Below are 19,960 nucleotides of genomic sequence, written 5' to 3' on the forward strand. Positions count from 1 at the left end.
CAAGCTGTGAAGAGGGCTGGAGCATCTTTGACAGTCAAAAGGGGGTGGCTTGGCTGTTCACTTTCATTTTTGTTGGCATCGTGAGTTCTTTCCTCCTCCCTTTTCCACCCTCAAGAGGATGGTATGGTCGAAAGGATGAGCTGTGTACACGCTGTCTCCTCCTGGGCTCCCTGCACCACCCTCGAAGGTGATTATTTCTCTGGACGGTACCGTGCCCCACCAAGCGGAATATTTCAGCACCACTCAGCGCTGGACAGCTCCCGCTGAGTGAGCCTCCGCTCAACAGCAGGGGGGAAAGGAGGCATCCTACCTGTAGCGCCAGCCGAGACCGAACAATTCTTTCTAAAGAATTTGTGGCAAGGGCGAGGTGTTTTTTTTTGCTGGGGAGGAGAAAGAACTTCACAGGACCAACCAAGGTAAGAGAAATGGCCCTTCTGTGTTAAATAGCTGCCTAGCAACCTAATTATTAGCAGCTTGTTGTTGGAGCAAACAAGCTCTCATCTCCTGAGGAAGCTTGTCAATGATGCTGTTTGATGGCTTCCACGGGGATACCTTATTTTAAAAGGTGCTTTTTAATCGCCACTCCCTCAACTCAAGAGTCCTTTGTGAGGGGTTTACTTGCCAAAATTGCACGGTCTTCGTGAATCCTGTTACATACCGAGATTTCCCAACGCGACACCGCCCTGCCTCTCCCACTGCTCCTCGTGTCGATTAAGAGATACAATTATTTTAAAAAGAACAGATTTACGCTGAGTGCAATTGTTTTAGGATTCGCTTCCTACCGCATGGGTGGAGCTCTGGTGTACGCACCCTGGGCATTGTTCAGTTTTACTCAAAGTCAAGGCAGCGGCGGAGTAAACTGTTGCGAAAGGTTCAGGTAGAAGGCTGGCCGAGTGGGGAAGCCGGTGGCAGAAACAACAACAACAACTTGCATTCAACTAGCACCTTGCACGCAGTCCCAAAGGGTGCCAAGCTGGATGAGGGCGGTGCTGCTGGCGCGGAAGTGCCCTCAAATAAAAGCTGGAAACCTGGAATTTAGAATAAGATGCTGGAGATTACTGGGGCAGGAGTTGCGCTGGACTGGGGCACTGACTGGGTGGAGGGGAGGGCTGGGGTGCTTTTAGAATCACGTTTTTTTATACTGAAAAAAATCAGAATCATTCGTTAAATAATTCAGTGCCTAATGGTTCGCAGACTCATATTTCTGCTGTCTATAAACTTTGGGACTGAAAGATTAGTGCAACAGGGAAAACTGTGGCTTGAAACACCCCCTGATTCATGGTAGCTTTAATGAATTTTACTAGACAGCAAGTGTCAAGGAGATGGGGTTGTTCAAAGAATTTACTGTCTGGGTTTCTCGATGCCGGGCAGCGCCGCTTCACTCCGGCTTCTGCGTTTTGTCCCTGCATGAAAGGTTTAACCCTTTTGTTGCCGGACTTGTCTTGTACTTTGACAAAGTTTCCTGTCCGCTCTGAATTCACCGCAACAGACCTCTGGAAGGTGAGTGAGCACCGGGCGCCGAGAGAGGGCGAGCAGCAAGGCTGGGACATGAACCTCCCCCCCGCAGTTGAATAGCCTGGACTTCGTGTGATGTCCGGCCACTCAGGGGAGAGGTGATGGAGTGAGACCGAAGCCTCCGGATGGATTGGAGCCTCCAACAGCAGGGAAACACACCCTTCGGTCCAACTGGTCTGTGCCGACCGGATATCCGAAATTAATCTCGTCCCTAACAAAAACAGAAGTGGCTGGAAAAGCTCAGCAGGTCCGGCAGCATCTGAGGGAGCTCAGTGGTTGTTGCACTCATGCCTTACAGCAAAAGGGTCCCAGATTCGATTCAAGCCTCGGGAAACTATCGGTGTGGAGTTTGCTCTGGTTTCCTCCTACAGTCAGATCAGGTGAATCGGCCATTCTAAATTGCCCATAGTGTTAGGTGCATTTGTCAAAGGGAAATGGGTCTGAGTAGGTTACTCTTCAGAGGGTCAGTGTGGACTTTTTGGGCCGAAGGGCCTGTTTCCACATTGTAGGGAATCTAATTTAATCTGTGGAGAGAAAGCAGAGCTAATCGGCGTTCTGAGGAAGAGTAACTGGACCCGAAAGTTAACTCTGATTTCTTTCCACAGATGCTGCCAGACCTGCTGAGCTTTTCCAGCAATTTCTATCTTTGTTTCTGATTTCCACCATCTAGTCCCATTTACCAGCATTTGGCCCATATCCTTCTAAGCTCTTCCTATTCATATACCCATCCATGTGCCTTTTAAATGTTGTAATTGTACTAGCCTCCACCATTTCCTGTAACAGCTTACTCCATACACGCACAATCGTCTGCATGAAACAGTTGCCCTTCAGTCCCTTTTGTATCTTTCCCTTCTCACCGTTAACCTATGCCTTCTAGTTTTGGACTCCCCCATCCTGGGAAAAAATTCACCCTACCCATGCCCCTCGTCCTTTTATAAATCTCTATAAGGTCTCCCCTCAGCCTCAGACGCTGCGGGGAAAACAGCCCCAGCCTATTCAGAGTCTGTCTATAGCTCAAATCCTCCAACTCTAGCAACGTCCTTGTCAATCTTTTCTGCACCATTTCAAGTTTCGCAACATTTTTCCTATAACAGGGAAACCAGAATTGAATGCAGTATTCTAAAAGTGGCCCACTTAAAATGGGAGCACTTACTACATGGTTAAAAACAATAACTGCTGGAAACCAGATTCTGGATCAGTGGTGCTGGAAGAGCACAGCAGTTCAGGCAGCATCCGAGGAGCAGCGAAATCGACGTTTCGGGCAAAAGCCCTTCATCAGGAAGCCCTGATGAAGGGCTTTTGCCCAAATGTCGATTTTGCTACTTGTTGGATGCTGCCTGAACTGCTGTGCTCATCCAGCACTGACTACATGTTTGTCAGAGATCAAGATTCCAGTGTCTTTACAACACAAAAGTCTCTATAGTGATTACAGAAAACCTCAAAAATAATTTTTAAAAGTGTGAACGGAATTAACAAAGAGATAACTGACAATGTAATTCTATTCTTTTCACCTGTAACCAAAACCTGAACAATGTATGTGAATTATTGGGGTCATCCTATGTGTTTGTGATGCAAATGATTGCTTGGTGACCTCGGAGAAAGTGAGGACTGCAGATGCTGGAGATCGGAGTAAAAAGTGTGGCGCTGGAAAAGCGCAGCAGGCCAGGCAGCATCCGAAGAGCAGGAGAGGTGACATTTCGAGCAGAAGTACTTCAGGAATGTGGGGGAGCCCAACGAGCATGAGAGATAAATAGGAGGGGGCTGGGGATGGGGGGAGGTAGCTCGGAAGGCGGTAGGTAGATGAAGGTAATGGTGTTAGTTCGAAGAGGAGAGTGGAGCAGTTAAGTAGGAAGGAAGATGGGCAGGTAGGACAGTTCAAGAGAGTGATGCTGGGTTGAAGGGGTGGAGGGGAGATGAGAAATCTGATGAAATTGACATTGATGCCATGTGGATGGAGGATCTCAAGATGGAAGAGGAGATGTTCTTCCTCCAGGCATCAGGTGGATTGGATTTGGTGTGGAGACTTGCATGTCCTTGGCGGAGTGGGAGGGGGAGTTGAAGTGGTTGGCCACAGGTTGTTTGGTGTTTGTATCCCAGAGATGTTCTCTGAAATGTTCCGCAAGTTGGCATCCTGTTTCCCCAATGTAGAGGAGACCACATCAAGAGCAACAGATGCAGACCTGCCTCTGTGTTCAAGTCCATAGCTTTGACATGTCCCAGCCCTGTATCTCTGAATTTTTTAAAAATTACTTAGATTAGATTACTTACAGTGTGGAAACAGGCCCTTCGGCTCAACAAGTCCACACTGACCCTCTGAAGAGCAACCCACCCATTCCCCTACATTTACCCCTTCACCTAACGCTATGGGCAGTTTAGCATGCCAGTGTATTACCTTGCCCAGGATCTCTGCATTTTTCAATTCTGGTCTGTTCCTCACTGCCATCACTCTATCATTGGTAGCTGCAATTTCAACTCTTTAGGCATCAATCTCTGGAATTTCTTCTCCATCTTCATACCTCTCTCTTAAGTCTCTTAAGAATTAGAATTAAGAATTAGCTCTCTCTCTCTCTACACTCAGAACAAGCACAGTGCACATTGCAGCTCAATGCCTGCCGTGGTATATGTTGAGTGTTCAGGAGATATTAGGAAGTACTTCTACACCAGATGGTAGTGGCTGTTTGGAACTCTCTTTCACAAATGGCAGTGGATGCTGGTTCAGGTATTAATTTTTAAATCTGAGACAGATAAATGTTTGTTGAGCAAAGGTATTAAGGGATGTGCGCCAAAGCAGACATGGAGTTAGGCCACAGATCAGCCATGATCTCATTAAATGGTGGAACAGATTCAAGGGGCTGAATGGCCTACTCCTGTTCCTATGTTTGTTCCTAAATTAATCCAAAACATCAACCTTAATTGACAAGATAGATAAGGTGAAACTGTTTCCACTTGTAAAAGAAACAAGAATGAGAGGGCGTAGATTTTGAAATGATGTGTAAACAAAGCAAGGGTGATGAAAGAAAACATATTTTCACACAGTGAGTAGTTAGGGCATGGAAATGTGGCAGAGGAATGTTCAATTTGAGAGTGTTGCGTTGTTATTTGGTTAGAAATGGGATGTAGAGAAAAAACAGAAGATTGGCACTAGATAACAGAATTGGTGTAGGTACGATGGGCCAAATGGTCTCCATCTGCATAGTAATAATTCTGTGTTTTGTCACAGAATTTAGTCATCAGCTCTAATATCGTATTGGGTGAGCTGATGTCAAATTTGGCCTGATTACATTTTTGTGAAGTCCCTTTGTATATTAGGATTAGTCAGGGTAAACACTGGAAGGACGATGACTGTGGAGCCCAGAACCAGAGCTCACAGTGTAAGGATACAGCGTAGATCATTTAGGACTGAGATGAAGAGAAATCTCAATGCCTAGAGAGTGGGGAGCCTGTGGCATTCTCTATCACAGAAAGCGGTTGAGACCAAAACATTGAATGTTTTCAAGAAGAAGTTAAATATGATTCTTAGGAACAAAGCCATGGGGAGAAGGTGGGAACAGGGCTGTGATTTGGATGATCATCTGTGATCATATTGAATGGTGGAGCAAGCTCAAAGGGCCGAATGGCCTCCTCTTGCTCCTATTTGCTATGATTTGTCTGTTCCTATTATTCAAATATATAAGTGCAAGTTGTTGTTGTTGTCAATGTGCCCATAATATTGTAACTGTATCTCAGACACTTACCCTATTCTTAGAGTTATCCCTATTTGTCCAGCAAGTAATACTATCACCTTGCTTTGCCAATCATAGTAACATGCCCATATTCGAAAGAAAGCTCCTGTGACAAACAGAGCAGTTTGGAGCATGAACCTTCTTACAGAGAGGGTGAAAACTGCAGGGTGAATTACTTCAAGCTACTGTCCCTCTCTTCCTGGGAGTTGGTATCAGGGCAACACTGTTGGAAGTCCTACAATCTGGGGTAAATAAGTGGCACACACAAACCAAAAACAAAAGATGAATCGGCATTGTTAAAAATGGAATCCTAGTCCTAAAATAATTCAAACGGGTGGCACGGTGGTTAGCCCTGCTGCCTCACAATACCAGGACCCTGATTCGATTCCACCCTTGGGTGACTGTCTCTGAGGAGTTTGAACATTCCCTGTAAGTGTGTGGGTTTTTTCTGGGTGCCCTGGTTTACCTCCCACAGTCCAAAGATGTGCAGGTTAGATGGATTGGCCATTGGAAATGCAGGTTTTGAGTATGGATGAAAAATGATAAAGGTAAGGAATCAGTCGTGGGAGTGGTTTATAGGCTTTCCAATACAGTAATATATCTGGTATTATGAACTGAGAAAGGATTAATAAATGAACAAATAAAAGCAGAAAACTGTTGGTAATAAAGACAGAAATTGCTGGAAAAGCACAGCAGGTCTGGCAGCATCTCTGGAGAGAAATCAGCGTTAACGGTTTGGGTCCAGTGACCCTTACCCAGAGCTCAAATTCTGAGGAGGAGCCACTGACCCAGACCTGCTGAGCTTTTCCAGTAATTTCTGTTCTTGTTTCTGATTTCTAGAATCTGTCTTTCTTTGTTTTTTCACTAAAATAACCAATCATTATCACCTCGCACTTGTCGATGGAAACTGGCTGAATCAGAGCTGTGTGATAGTGATTACACTTCAAAAAGTACTTCATTGGAGTTAAAGCAGTTTGGAGGCAGCTTATCATTGTAAATGTCGTAAATAATCAAAAGTTTTTCTTTTCCTTCACTATACACAGTGAATTACACTCATTATAATTAGCTGAATAATTATACAATACTACTCCCTAAAGATCTGTTTCATCTGTAATGAAAATGCTGCATGCTTAATCATTTTAGAATCCCTACGGTATGGAAGTAGGTCATTTGGCCCATTGAATCCACACCAACCCTCTGAACAGAATCCCATGCAGACCCATGCCCCTAGCTTATCCCTGTAATCCTGCATTTCCAGTGGCTAATTCACTTAGTGTACATATCCCTGGACACTACATGTGATTTAGCATAGCCAATCCACCCTAACCTGCACATCTTGGGTCTGTGGGAGGAAACTGGAGCAACCCGGAAAAAACCCATGCAGACTCTGGGAGAATATGCAGACTCCACACAGACTAGGATGGATGGACTTGAGTTTGACGGATTGTGGAGATACTTTGTTTTTCTTTAAATTAAAGGTCAATGAGAAGACACATTGGAACATGTTTTTAACAAGACATTTCTTGGTAGTCACATGTCTTATGAGAACTGTTTGTTTGCAAATGTCCCCCTGTCTATGGTTAGGACAGTCCAATTGCAACTTCTGCTTTGGAGAGTGTTTGTAGCTTTTCAGTATGTGGCCCAGTCCAGTTCTCCTGTTTCTGAAAACCTTCCAGTTGAGGGCCCAGTGTGATACCGAGAGCCCTGGTCACCAGTCTGAGCCCTGAATGTCCTCTTGAAGAGGACCTGGAAAGATCTTCAATATGTGTTACTTGATTCAGCTGTGATGGCAATGATCCTAGGGACATCTCTTTGTTATTGATGATAGCTGTCTTTGTATGCCAGAACATCAGACTGGCAGCCATCTGAACATTCCACACTTTGCCTTCAAGAACTATGACCTATTGGCCGAACTGTTGCTTTTTTCCCAAAGTGAGTCTCCACAGAGAGAAATCCATCTTTCCCCCTCTAGCCTCATGTATGCATATGAATGCTTGTTTGTATGATTGTTTTGGGTTATTTAGAGGGTAAACATTTATATTTTCACATTAAAAAATATGTGTTAATCAATTTTGCATCAACATAGCAGAAGTTTTATTTCATAATGAATCAATGATTTTGTGTTTCTTAAAGAAATCTCATTGATGGATCTTCTTGTTTTAAGACTAATATGGAGAAATATCAGGAACTGTGAAGAACAATTTCATTAATCAGTGACCTGTGGAACAGTGGAAATATAGAAGCAGACAGTGCACTCCTCCCATTACAATCCGAACAGTAATACCAATGAAATACATTATATTTATCACACTTTTTTTGCTGTTCTTTTCCCTTTCCGGTGAAATTTTATGTAATGGATTCAAATCCTGCCATGGCAGGTGGTGGAATTTGAATTCAAGAAAAATCTGGAATTAAAAATCTAATGATGACCATGAATCCATTCTCAATTGTTGGGAAAACCTATCTGGTTCACTAACATCCTTTAGGGAAGGAATCTACTGTCCTTACCTGGTCTGGCCTACATGTGACTCCAATCCCACAGCAATGTAGTTAACTTTTAACTGCCCCTCCTGGGCAATTAGGGATGGGTAACAAATTCTGGCCTGGTCAGTGATGCCCTCATCCTGTGAGTGAATTTTTTAAAAATGGCACTTAGCTGTGAAGATTTGACTTTCAACTATTGGATTAATTTCTAATCTATGCATGTGACAGATCAAGTTATTCACTGGATGTGAGGATGTAGAAATGGCCACCTATTGTCTTCACTTTCAATGCTGGTAGTATCTAAAGATCATAAGAAGATATGATTTTATAGTCAGACAAGGATATGCTTTATTTTGTCACACTTTTGACTCTCCTTCCCCCTCAACTATAAACAGAAATACTGAGCAGATTGTAACAATACAGATGCTTCCACCTCAACGTTGACAAGCCTCAAATCTCCTTGTTTGGCTCCATTTGGAACCACCAGATTAGATTTCAATTCCATTCCCCTTTCAGATGTCCATTGTTCCAGGTAAATCTAACCATTTAGAGCTTGATGACCTTTAACTCAAGGTGTAGCTCATCACCATTACTGCTCTTTTCAAAGATCAGCACATCACCTGTCTGCTGAAACATTAGCCATTCCAATTACCATTTAGTTCCAGCCTCAACATTTCCATTTCTGTATTCCTGAACTGCATCTTATATGAACTCTAGACCTAGCTGGTTGCTTTGGCTCAGCAATAGAAACCTTGTCACTGAGCCAGAATTTTATATGTTTTGGGGGAGATGGTGGCCTAGTGGTATTAATGCTGACATGTTAATCCAGAAACCCAGGTAATGCCCTGGGAGCACAAGTTTGAGTCTGGCAGATAGTGGAATTTGAGTCTAAAAGAAGTCTGGAATCAAGAGTCTAATGACAACCATGAATCCATTGTTAATTGTCAGGAAAATCCATCTGGGTCATTATGTCCATTCAGGATGGAAAATGCCATCCTCATTTGGTCTGGCCTACGTGTGACCCCAGAAATATGGTTGAAACGTAACAGCCCTGTGGGCAATTAGGGATGGGCAACAAATGGTGGGCCTGGCCAGCCATGCCCTCATCCCCTGAATGAATAAAAAAAGTCTCCCTTTCAGGAACTTTGTTCAGAATTTGAAACTTCTGTGCAGGACTGAGGAAGTGCTACACTGTTGGAGCTTTCCTATCATTCGTGAGGTTTTATCTAGAGGTCTTTTTCACTTTCTCAGGCGGATGCAAAGATCACAAGGTGTCCTGAGCAAAGTTAATGCTGCAATCAATCGCATGTCAGAAAAAAACAAGCTTTTGGCCATTTATGACATTGCTACTTACGGGACTATGCTGCGTCTGGATTTATTGTCACACTCCCCCATCTTATCGCAGTGATAGTATTTTTTTAAAAGGTGCTTCTTGGGTTTTAAACTCGAGATTTCAAAATTGCTGGGACTATGAAAGATGTTATGTCATTGCAAATTCTTTCTTGTGTCTTAACCAGATTTCTGCAATCCATGTTCTATCCTGAACAAAATCCTGTTCTCCTCAATTCTTGCTCATTTCCATCAGCTTCCTGTTGTTTACCACATTGATTTTAAAATCTTCATCAGTTTTCAATTAGCCATTAGAGCTTTGCTTTTCCTACATCTGCAACTTGGTCACATTCCTGCCTGCATTCCTCCCACTCTAATCAATTGCACATATCTATCCCACAACTTCCCTACCAACCACTGCACATTTCCATCTCCTTCAGTTATTCAAATTTGCATTGTGTTGTCCCATATTCTGAAATCTCTCAGACCTCTTGATCTGCCCACATCTACCTCCATCATCAATACCATCCTTAAAATCTCATTGACTGCACATTTGGGCCCATCGTCAGACCCTCTCATGCTTCCCTGCTCTTGTTGGTATCCAAGTGGGGATATTTCACTGTATTAAAGACACTGTTTGAACACAAATGGTCATGTGTGAAAATACTTTGGGTGCAACTAACATGTTGGGAAACACTTACTTCAAGTTTGAAATACAAATTACAACCTATCTGGTAGGTGTTCTCCTAACCAACTTGTTATGGTACACATCTAGAGCAAATGGGATTTGAACCCAGACCTCCTGATTCACAGGCAGAGACACTACCATTATACCAGAGGAGTCCTAACTTGGCTACATCTACTGACATCCCCATTCTCTGTTATTTAATTAGCTCTGTTATTTGTAGCCCTTTTTTTCACCACTGTCTCTCCAGAGCACAAAATTGTATCTTCATTGTATTACATGCAGCAGGTTCTGCTTCTCCATAATTACTCGTTACATTTGCCAGTGTACAACAGAGTCATTCTGTCCCTGGGTCATTTGCATAGTAGAAGGTCTGTTTATTATGTGTGAACATATTGTTATCCTGACTTCTCTAGCAAGATCAGTGACGCCTTTAGTCTATGACCTTCCTTTCAACCCATCTGGGTTGGGAATGAGTCATACTTCCTTCAGTACAGTTCTCAGGATCATAATCTTCCCGTTATCTACAGTCCCTTGGGATACTTGTCTCACTGGACACAGCGAAGGTTGCTTAGGAGATACTTGAATATTATGGACGAGCTTAATTCCCCGGAAAGTTATGTCACCAGGGATTTAATTTAGAGAATTTTTCAAAGGGATTCAGAGAAATGGAAGTAATGAGTTAAGGAACAGACAGGATTGACAGATACCTAAACATGAAAAGTTTCAATGAACTGGGTGCTGATTAGCTGGACCTCTCATTGGGTAAAGAGTCACTGACAGGGAAGTTGAAAAAAAATCGCTGAAGCGAAAACAGAGAATGCTGGAGATGCTCAGCGGGTCTGGCAGCATCCGTGGAGAGAGATACAGAGTTAACGCTTCCAATCCAGTATGATTTTTCTTCAGAGCAGTGCATTGTGTGTTCTGAAAAAGAATCATGGATTGGAAACAATGATCCTGTTTCTCCCTCCACAGATTTTGCCTCCTGAGTTTCTCCAGCATCCTCTGTGCTTGTTTCTGATTTCCAGCTTCCGCAGTATTTTGCATTTATTTAAAATAAGTGCTGATTGCCTCTTGGAGTCATCAGTTACATCTGTTTATTTTGATCTATTATAACTCACCGGAAATATTGTCGGAATCCTACTCAAGAGGTTGCTGTTGGTAATTATATTGATCAGATGTTTAATACATTTGTAAGACATTTCACTCTCTGCTATTTTAGAGAAGGCATTAATCCATTTAGAGTATATAGATCCATGTTTGTTTTAGAAACAGGAAATAGATAGTTGCTGTAACTGGAGACTCTTGAAGTAGAAAGTAGCGACAATTAAGGTACCCCAGGAAGGAAAACAGAAAAAATGCTGGAAAAGCTTGGCAGGTCAGGCAGCACCTGTGGAGTGAGAAAACCAGAGTTAGCATTTCAGATCAATAACCTTTCATCACAATGTCAATCAGAACCATTAACACTGACTCCCATATGACAGATGGAACCTGACCTGTAATGCTTTTCCCAGCATTTTCTGTTTTTATTTCAGATATCCAGCATTATTTTGTGTGAATGTACCCCAGGAAATTAGATTAGATTAGACTTAGATTAGACTTACAGTGTGGAAACAGGCCCTTCGGCCCAACAAGTCCACACCGACCCGCCGAAGCGCAACCCACCCATACCCCTACATTTACCCCTTACCTAACACTACGGGCAATTTAGCTTGGCCAATTCACCTGACCCGCACATCTTTGTGACTGTGGGAGGAAACCGGAGCACCCGGAGGAAACCCACGCAGACACGGGGAGAACGTGCAAACTCCACACAGTCAGTCGCCTGAGTCGGGAATTGAACCCGGGTCTACAGGCGCTGTGAGGCAGCAGTGCTAACCACTGTGCCACCGTGCCGAAATTGTGTATCTTCCCCCCAACCCCTATAATTCAATTATTTACATAAATGCTATTTCCATTCAATAATAAATTCTCAGCATCTACGCTGGAACTGGAGGTAGTGGGTCCTGTTTTAACTCTTTAAGAGAATAGGTTTTGAGTGAGTTAAAATCCCACTCATTCTGTTCAATGCTATTGAGGCCAGTTCATTAGATATATTCAACAGGGATTCTGGATCAGCGGTGCTAGAAATGCACAGCAGCTCAGGCAGCATCCAACAAGCAGCGAAATCGATGTTTCAGGCAAAAGTCCTTCATCAGGAATAAAGGCCTTTTATTCCTGATGAAGGGCTTTTGCCCGAAACATCGATTTCGCTGCTCGTTGGATGCTGCCTGAACTGCTGTGCACTTCCAGCACCACTGATCCAGAATCTGGTTTCCAGCATCTGCAGTAATTGTTTTTGCCATATTCAACAGGGAGCTGAATGTGGCCCTTGCGACTAAAAGGATTAAGGAGTATGGGGAGAAAGCAGGAGTGGGAGTCTGAAATTGCATGGTCAGCCATGATCGTATTGAATGGTGGTGCAGACTCAAAGGGTTGAATAGTCTACTCCTGCACTTATTTTCGAAATTTCTAAATTACAAAATGTTTGCTTGATACTGCTTTGGTCTCACTTTCTTTTGATATTTAATGTTGGTGATAAATTTGCAAGCTGAGCAAATAGTAGGAAATGGCTCCAGCAGGATATTTGAGAACAATGTGCTTGTAGATGCAAATATTGTTCAGACTGGGCGGCTTTAAAGCAAAGTAAGTATTGGATTAAATTGAGGAACTGGTGTAGAATAGAGCAGCCACATAGTGTTTTGAGTGAGTAGAATCTACAATACACTGCCTGAGAGTCTGTTAGATGCAGATTCAAAGGTAGCTTTCAACAAGGAATTGGGTAATTACATGAAGAGATTGGAGCTGCAGAGTTATGGAGACAGGGCAAGGAATAGTTGGGCTGCCTTTGTAGAGAGCCAGCAGGGATACAAATGGCCGAGTCACCTCTTTCTGTGTTGTAACCATTGTATAATTCTTTGGTTCTATATTGACCAGAGAAGGTGCTGAATGGGAAAAAAGTCACAAACCTCCAGCCCAGCACGTAGGCACAGTGATAGGCAGACAAACAAAGTACAGACTACGAGCAATTTATCTGATTCGTGACTCCAGCAACTTAAGTTATTCTGCTTTACACACTTTCAATTTTTCCTTTATGTCTTTCGCACTTTACTAACCCATTTATTCGTATTTCTTGTTTGTTGCTTTATTCATCAATTATTGAGTAATTTCCTTTTGATGTTTAACATTGTCATTGTTTTATGCAAATACTGATGTAAATAGAAATTAAGAACTCCAAGCCATTTTCTGTCCTGTAAGTAAACCTGTCTAGATTCACTTCAGGTCCACACCAGCCCCCTCTTACTCTCCTCTTTCATGTGTCAATCTCCACCTACTGTCACTTTTGTACAATCTTCCTGTGCATCTGTGCTGTCATATCAAGGCTTCTTGTAGATCAAGAGACAGAAATAGGGTTTTGTAAAGGAAATTCATTTTCATACAGTTAATTCTTGCTAATTAGGGATTATCACATTTCACTGATTGCTCTGAGAGCTATACTGCCTTTGAAGGCAGAACATTTACAAAAGAGGAGCTCATTGAGATGCCGCACAATGTGCCTCATGTGGGAGCTCCCATCTCTGTTGCTCCTTCATTAATTCATATTATCCTGTGTAGGGTTATTCATTTTATTTAGAACTAGTTGTTCTATCACTCTCTGCTTTCTCTTGTTACTTGGGGAAGTAATGGTCTAGCAGTATTATTGCTTGACTATTAATCCGGAAGTTCAGCTAATGTCCTGGGGACCTGGGTTCGAATCCTGCTGTGGCAGATGGAATTTGAATTCAATAAAAAAAATCTATAATTAAGAATCTACTGATGACAATGAAACCATTGTTGGGAAAAACCCATCTAACTCACTAATCTCCTTCAAGGAAATTAAACAGAGGGATTAAACCAAAGTGTTTATGTGTTTTTTGGTGGATTGGTTTTTAAATGCTTAAAGAAATGGCAACACAAATAGTGGACAATATTTCCCAGAATCAAGTTTAACAATCTATTGACATTATTGTTAGACTATTAATCCAGAGACCCCAGGTAATGTTCTCCCCATGTCTATGTGGGTTTCCCCGCGCGCTCTGGCTTCCTCCCTCAGTCCAAAGCTTTGCAGTTTAAGTGGAATGGCCATGTGAAATTGTCCCATTGTGTCCAGAGATGTGCAGGCTAGGTGGGGTAGCTATGGGAAATGCAAGGTTACAGGGATATGATAGTGCGGTGAGTCTGGTGGCCTGTTGTTTGGAGGGTCGGTGTTAATTGAAGGGACCCGGGCTTGAAGCTCTGCCATGGCTTGGCAGAATTTGAAATCAATAAAAGTCTGGAATTAAGAGTCTAATAATGACCATAAAACCATTGCCAATTGTTTGAAAAAAAACATTTGATTCACTGATGCCCTTTAGGGAAGGAAACTGCCAACCTTATCCAGTCTGACCTACATATGACTCAAAGAGGTTGACTCTCAACTGCCCTCTGGCCAATTAAGGATGGGCAATGAATGCTGGCTTAGCCAGTGATGCCCACATCCTGTGAACGAATAATAAAAAAACACTAAGCATCATTCATTGCTTTGTTGGTCACTGTTGACGATAAAGCCCATAATTAAGAGGGCGCAGCTACCATGGGGCACAAATCCCTTCTGTCCACAACTTCTTTTTTCTTGAGGAAGCCTCCATGTTGGAGTAGAACTTGGTAACTGTATGTTCATGTTCATCTCTTTATCTGGCAGATTGAAGGTGGCACTAAAGGCATGGTCACTTTAAACATCTCACTATTCAATATATCTTGTATTCTGCAATTGACTTTGGCAATTGAATACTGTTTATAGATCCTCAATTAATTTATTCTTGTTCATTTATTTTGTGGCTTGTGTGCTAATCTACTCACTTCCTTTGGATTACAGTCAATGTTCATAAACCAATAATGAGGAAAGTACATGATCAACAGCACAGAGAGGAGATAGCCTTGTGGTCTGGCCTAAATGTGACTCCAGAACCACAGCAATGTGATTGACTCTCAACTTCCCCATAGGAAATGAGGGCTGAACAATAAAAGCTGGCCTAGCCAGTGATACCCACATCCTGTCAATGAGTTAAAAAAAACCCTCAGTGGCTATATGGGAGGGTGAGTAGAGGGGTGCTATATTAAACTCAGGAGTTAAAATATGGGCCGTGTGTTGTCCAGACACTAGATTGTTCCAGGATTACCATTGACCCCAATTAAGTTAGAGCCCAGATGCATTTTCTTTCTTCAGGTTCTGTGAAAGGAGCCTGGAGTCACAAAATCAGCAGTAATTCTGAATTCTGATGACATAAACAAGTTCTCTTTCAACTTGTGAAGCATTCCCACCTTTAGGTTAGCTGCATGCTATTGTAATGTTCAATGTTGACGTTACTTGACAATGTCTGAGATTGACAGGCAACACGGTGGCTTAGCAGTTAGCACTGCCACTTCACAGCGCCAGGGACCCTGGTTTGATTTCAATCTCAGGCAACTGTGTGTGGAGTTTGCATGTTCTCCCCATGCCTATGTGGGTTTCCCCACGCGCTCTGGCTTCCTCCCTCAGTCCAAAGCTTTGCAGTTTAAGTGGAATGGCCATGTGAAATTGTCCCATTGTGTCCAGAGATGTGCAGGCTAGGTGGGGTAGCTATGGGAAATGCAGGGTTACAGGGATATGATAGTGCGGTGAGTCTGGTGGCCTGTTGTTCAGAGGGTCGGTGTTAATTGAAGGGCCGAATGTCCTGTTCCCACACAATAGGGATTCTATGATTAATGTGGGTGCCACTGGCATTTATTGCCCATCCCTAATTGCTCAGAGGGTGGTTAAGTCAACCACATTGCTGTGGGTCTGGAGTCACATGTAGGCCAGACCGGATAAGGATGGCAGTTTCCTTCCCTGAAGGACATTAGTAAATCAGATGTTTTCTTTCAAACAATCAGTTGTCCTCATTAGATTCTTAATTCCAGATTTTTATTCAAATTGTAACAACTGCCACGGCAGGATTCGAACCCAGGGCCATGGACATTATCTGGGACTCTGGATTAATATTTTGAATCATGAAGGGCTTTTGCCCGAAATGTCGATTTTCCAGCTCGTCGGATGCTGCCTGACCAGCTGTGCTTTTCCAGCACCACCCTCTCGACTCCCTGGATTAATAGTCTAGCGATAATATACCAGGTTGTTAAAACTGATTCTGTGAAATATTGTCCATTATTTGTGTTGCCATTTCTTTCAGCATTTAAAAAACAATCCATCGAAAACCCCATAAACACTTTGGTTTAATCCCTCTCCCTGTGGGATGCCAAGAAAGGAAAACGAACAAAAGAAACCAAGAGAAAATGAAAGAGAGCGTTCCTTAAAAGCTTTATCCTAATTGGAGCCACATCCCTGCTGTGAAATAGGATTCAATCTTTCACCCACTTATTGAAGTAATAATGGTGGAAGTTGAGCGGGGGTGCATGGCAGCTGAAGCTGACAGCACCTGGGAGCAGCTTTATTGGAACTGCCTGATGTTCTGTCTCATACCCACCCGTCTAAATGTGACACAAAACAAATTTACACTGAGGAAGCAGATCACTTATCAGCTAAGCAAGCGCTCAATTAGGATGGGAGACAGTGCAGCCAGAAGTATTGGATTATGTAGTGTCTGTTCTATATATCTCTGTTTAATTTCCTTTTCCCACAGAGACGCTGAGGGCTGAAACCTTGTCTGGACAGTCATAGAGTCAAACAGCACAGAAACAGACCCTTCGGTCCAACTCAATCAATATTATCTGTTGTTAAGTATCTACTGTGAATCCATTGCCAATTGTCAGGAAAAGCCCATCTAACTCATGAGTGTCTTTGAGTGAAGGAAGTCTGTCATGCTCTCCTGGTCTGAGACAGAAAAACTGCAGATGCTGGAATCCAAGATAGACAGGCAGGAGGCTGGAAGAACACAGCAAGCCAGGCAACTCAGGAGGTGTAGAAGTCGATATTTCAGGTGTAACTCTTCTTCAGGACTGGGGGTGGGTGTGGGAGGATAAAGGGAGTGGCGGGGGGGGGGAGGGTGATGAAGTGGAGATAGGTAAATACAGGGAGAGGGTACGACCTGGTTGGTCAATGGGAGGAATGAATCCAATTGGTAGCAGGGAACAGTGGGAGGGAGGGGGAGGGGCTGGGAAGGGAGTCAGGGGATGAGAAGGGAGGTTATTTGAACTTGGAGAGTTAAATGTTGAGTCCTCCAGGTTGTAGGGTGGCCACACGGAAGATAAGGTGTTATTCCTCCAATGTTGTTCTCCTGCGACAGTCTCCAGACGAGTGTCTTCTATAAACCTACGACTCCCATAACTACCTGGTGTACACCTCCTCCCACCCAGTATCCTGCAAAAACTCCATCCCATTCTCACAATTCCTCTGCCTCTGAATCATCTGCTCGGACAAGGAGACATTCCACTCATGAGTATCCCAGATGTCCACCTATTTTGAACAACATGCTTTTCCTCTCTCCGTCATCCAGACAGGCCTCTGACAGACCTCTGTTACACCATCTCCATTCCCCACTCCACCACTCTAAATCCCACCCATTCAATAAAGACAGAGTCCCTCTTGTCCTCACCAGTCTCTGCATCCAACGCATCATCCTCAAACACTCCCACCAACTCCAAATACTGTAGACCACCACCAAGAACATCTTCCCCTCCCACCCCTCTTTGTGTTCCACAAGGACTGTTCTCTCCGTCAGTCCTTGTTTCACACCACCATCGCCACCAAACCCCCAGGTACCTTCCCCTACAACCAGAAAAGATGCAAAACCTGCTGGTGCACCACCCCCTCACCTCCATCCAGGGCCCCAAACCATCCTTCCAGGTAAGACAGAGGTTCGTCTGCCCCTCTTCCAACCCAGTTTACTGCATCAGTTGCTCCCATGTGGACTTCTCTACATTGGGGAGACTAAACGTAACCTTAGGGAATGGCTCACCAAGTATCGCAGCCGGGCCCACAGGGGTTGACCGGACCTCCCAGTCACTGCCCATTTTAATTCCCCTTCCCATTCCCTTTTTGACATAATCATCCTTGGCCTCCTCCATTGCCAAAACAAACCACAGCATCTATTGGTGGAATAACACCTTATCTTCCACCTCGGTACCCTACAACCCAGAGGAGTCAACATTGAATTCTCCAACTTCAAATAACCTCCCTTCCTCATCCCTTGACTCCCTTCCCAGCCCCTCCCTCTCCCTCCACTGCTCCCTGCCACCAACCAGATTCATTCCTCCCATTGACCATCCATGTCATACCCTCTCCCTGTTTTCACCTATCCCCACTTCACCATCCTGTCCCTGCCACCCGCTTTATCTGCAGCTCCTCCCACACCCACCCCTAGCCTTGAAGAAGGGTTACACCTGAAACGTCGACTTCTGCACCTCCTGATGCTGCCTGGCTTGCTGTGTTCTTCCAGCCTCCTGCCCATCTTTACCTGGTCTGGCCTCCATGTGACTCCAGACCCACAGCAAAGTGCTTGACTCTCAACTGCCCTCTGGACAATTAGGGATGGGCAATTAAGGCTGGCCTCACCTGTGAATGATTAATGAGAAAGAAAACTGCACTTTATTCATCAGGTTTCCTTAACTAACTAGTCCCATTTGCCTGCGTTTGGCCCATATCCCTCTAAACCTTTCCTGTCATGAACCTGTCCAAGTGTCTTCAAATATTGTAATTGTACTTGTATCAGTTCCTCTGGCAGTTCATTCCACATACAAACCACCCGGGTGAAAAAGTTGCCCCTCAGGTCCCTTTTCAATCTTTTCCCTTTTACCTTAAATCTATGCCATCTAGTTTTGATGTCATACTCTTGATTTTACAAATACCATTGTGGCCACAGATTTAGATTTTTAAGCTCTTAAGTTCTGAGGGTACCAGACAATTGTCCTGTAAACTCTGCATTTTGGGAATTGTAAGGAAATTGCTGAGTTGTTTTTTAAGGGGGAGTGGCAGCATGGGTAAATACCTCCTATTGGATTCAACGTGTGCTGAGTGAACCACAATAAAGGGCAGGGGTCACATTGTTTGTTTTCAGTCATTCAAAAGAATTGCTGGCTCGGGAGTCATTTATTGCCCATCTCTAATTGTTGTTGAGAAGTATGAACTACCTTCTCAATCTGCTAATGTCCCTGGGGTGTAGGAACGGCCACAGTGCTATTAGGAAGGCAGTACCAGGGTTCCATGCAGGCACAAATGGTTGATTTTGCAACTTTCAGGCTAATTTCACAAAGATTTGCTGAATTCAATGCTCAAGTCAGGAGTGTGATTCTATACTCCTCACTTGCCTGGACGGGTGCAGCTCCAACAATATTCGAAGCTTGACACCATCCAGGAGAAAGCATGCCCCTTGAATGACACCACATTACTCTCTTCGCCATTGATGGTAGCAGGGTATACCATCCAAGAAATGGACTGCAATAACTCACTAAAGCTTCCTTCAACAGCGCCTTCCAATCATGATCCATCATCGTACAGTCATAGAATCATACACACGAAAACAGACCCTCCGTTCCTACCAGTCCATGCCAAATATAATCCCCAATTAAACTAGTCCCACTTACCTGGTCCTGGCTTGCTCCTCGCCCATATCCCTCAGACCTTTCCTATTCATGTACCTATCCAAATGTCTTTTAAACATTGCAACTGTGCCCACAGGAGAAGGGATGCAAGGGGAACACCTCTAACTGCAAGTTTCCTTTCGAGCCATGTATCATCCTGGCCAACAAATTACACACCAATTAGCCTAACATTGGTTGTTGGTAAGATCCTGGAATCCATTGTGAGGGATGAGAATTCTGAATAATTGGAAGTGAATGGTAAAATAGGGCAATGTCAGCATGGTTTCGTCAAGGGGAGGTCATGCCTGACAAACCTGCTGAATCCTTTGAGAAAATAATAAGCAGGTCAGACCAAGGAGAGCTAATGGATGTTATCAACCTGGAGGTCCAGAAGGTCTTTGACAAGGTGCCACACAGGAGGCTACTGAGTAAGATAAGGCCCATGGTGTCAGAGGCAAGGTGCCAGCGTGGATAGAAGCTTGGTTGTCTTGCCGAAAGCAGGGAGTGGGGATAACAGGATTGTTCTCAGGATGGTAGCTGGTGACAAGTGGTGTCCCACAAGGGTCGGTGTTGGGATCACAACTTTTCACTTTATACATTAACAATCTAAATG

General features: G+C 43.8%; 1 protein-coding gene across 1 annotated transcript in view; it reads left to right on the forward strand.

Annotated features, from left to right (window-relative positions):
* Positions 1–302: 302 nt before the first annotated feature.
* Positions 303–19,960, forward strand: part of LOC132831508 (synaptotagmin-1-like) — a 151,428-nt gene continuing 131,770 nt past the window's right edge. Inside the window, exon 1 of the mRNA XM_060849698.1 lies at positions 303–416. The gene's annotated coding sequence lies outside the window, so the exon portion shown is untranslated. The remainder of the gene's footprint in view (positions 417–19,960) is intronic.

This window comes from Hemiscyllium ocellatum, chromosome 33, assembly GCF_020745735.1.
Source record: "Hemiscyllium ocellatum isolate sHemOce1 chromosome 33, sHemOce1.pat.X.cur, whole genome shotgun sequence".
NCBI classification, from domain to species: Eukaryota; Metazoa; Chordata; class Chondrichthyes; order Orectolobiformes; family Hemiscylliidae; genus Hemiscyllium; species Hemiscyllium ocellatum.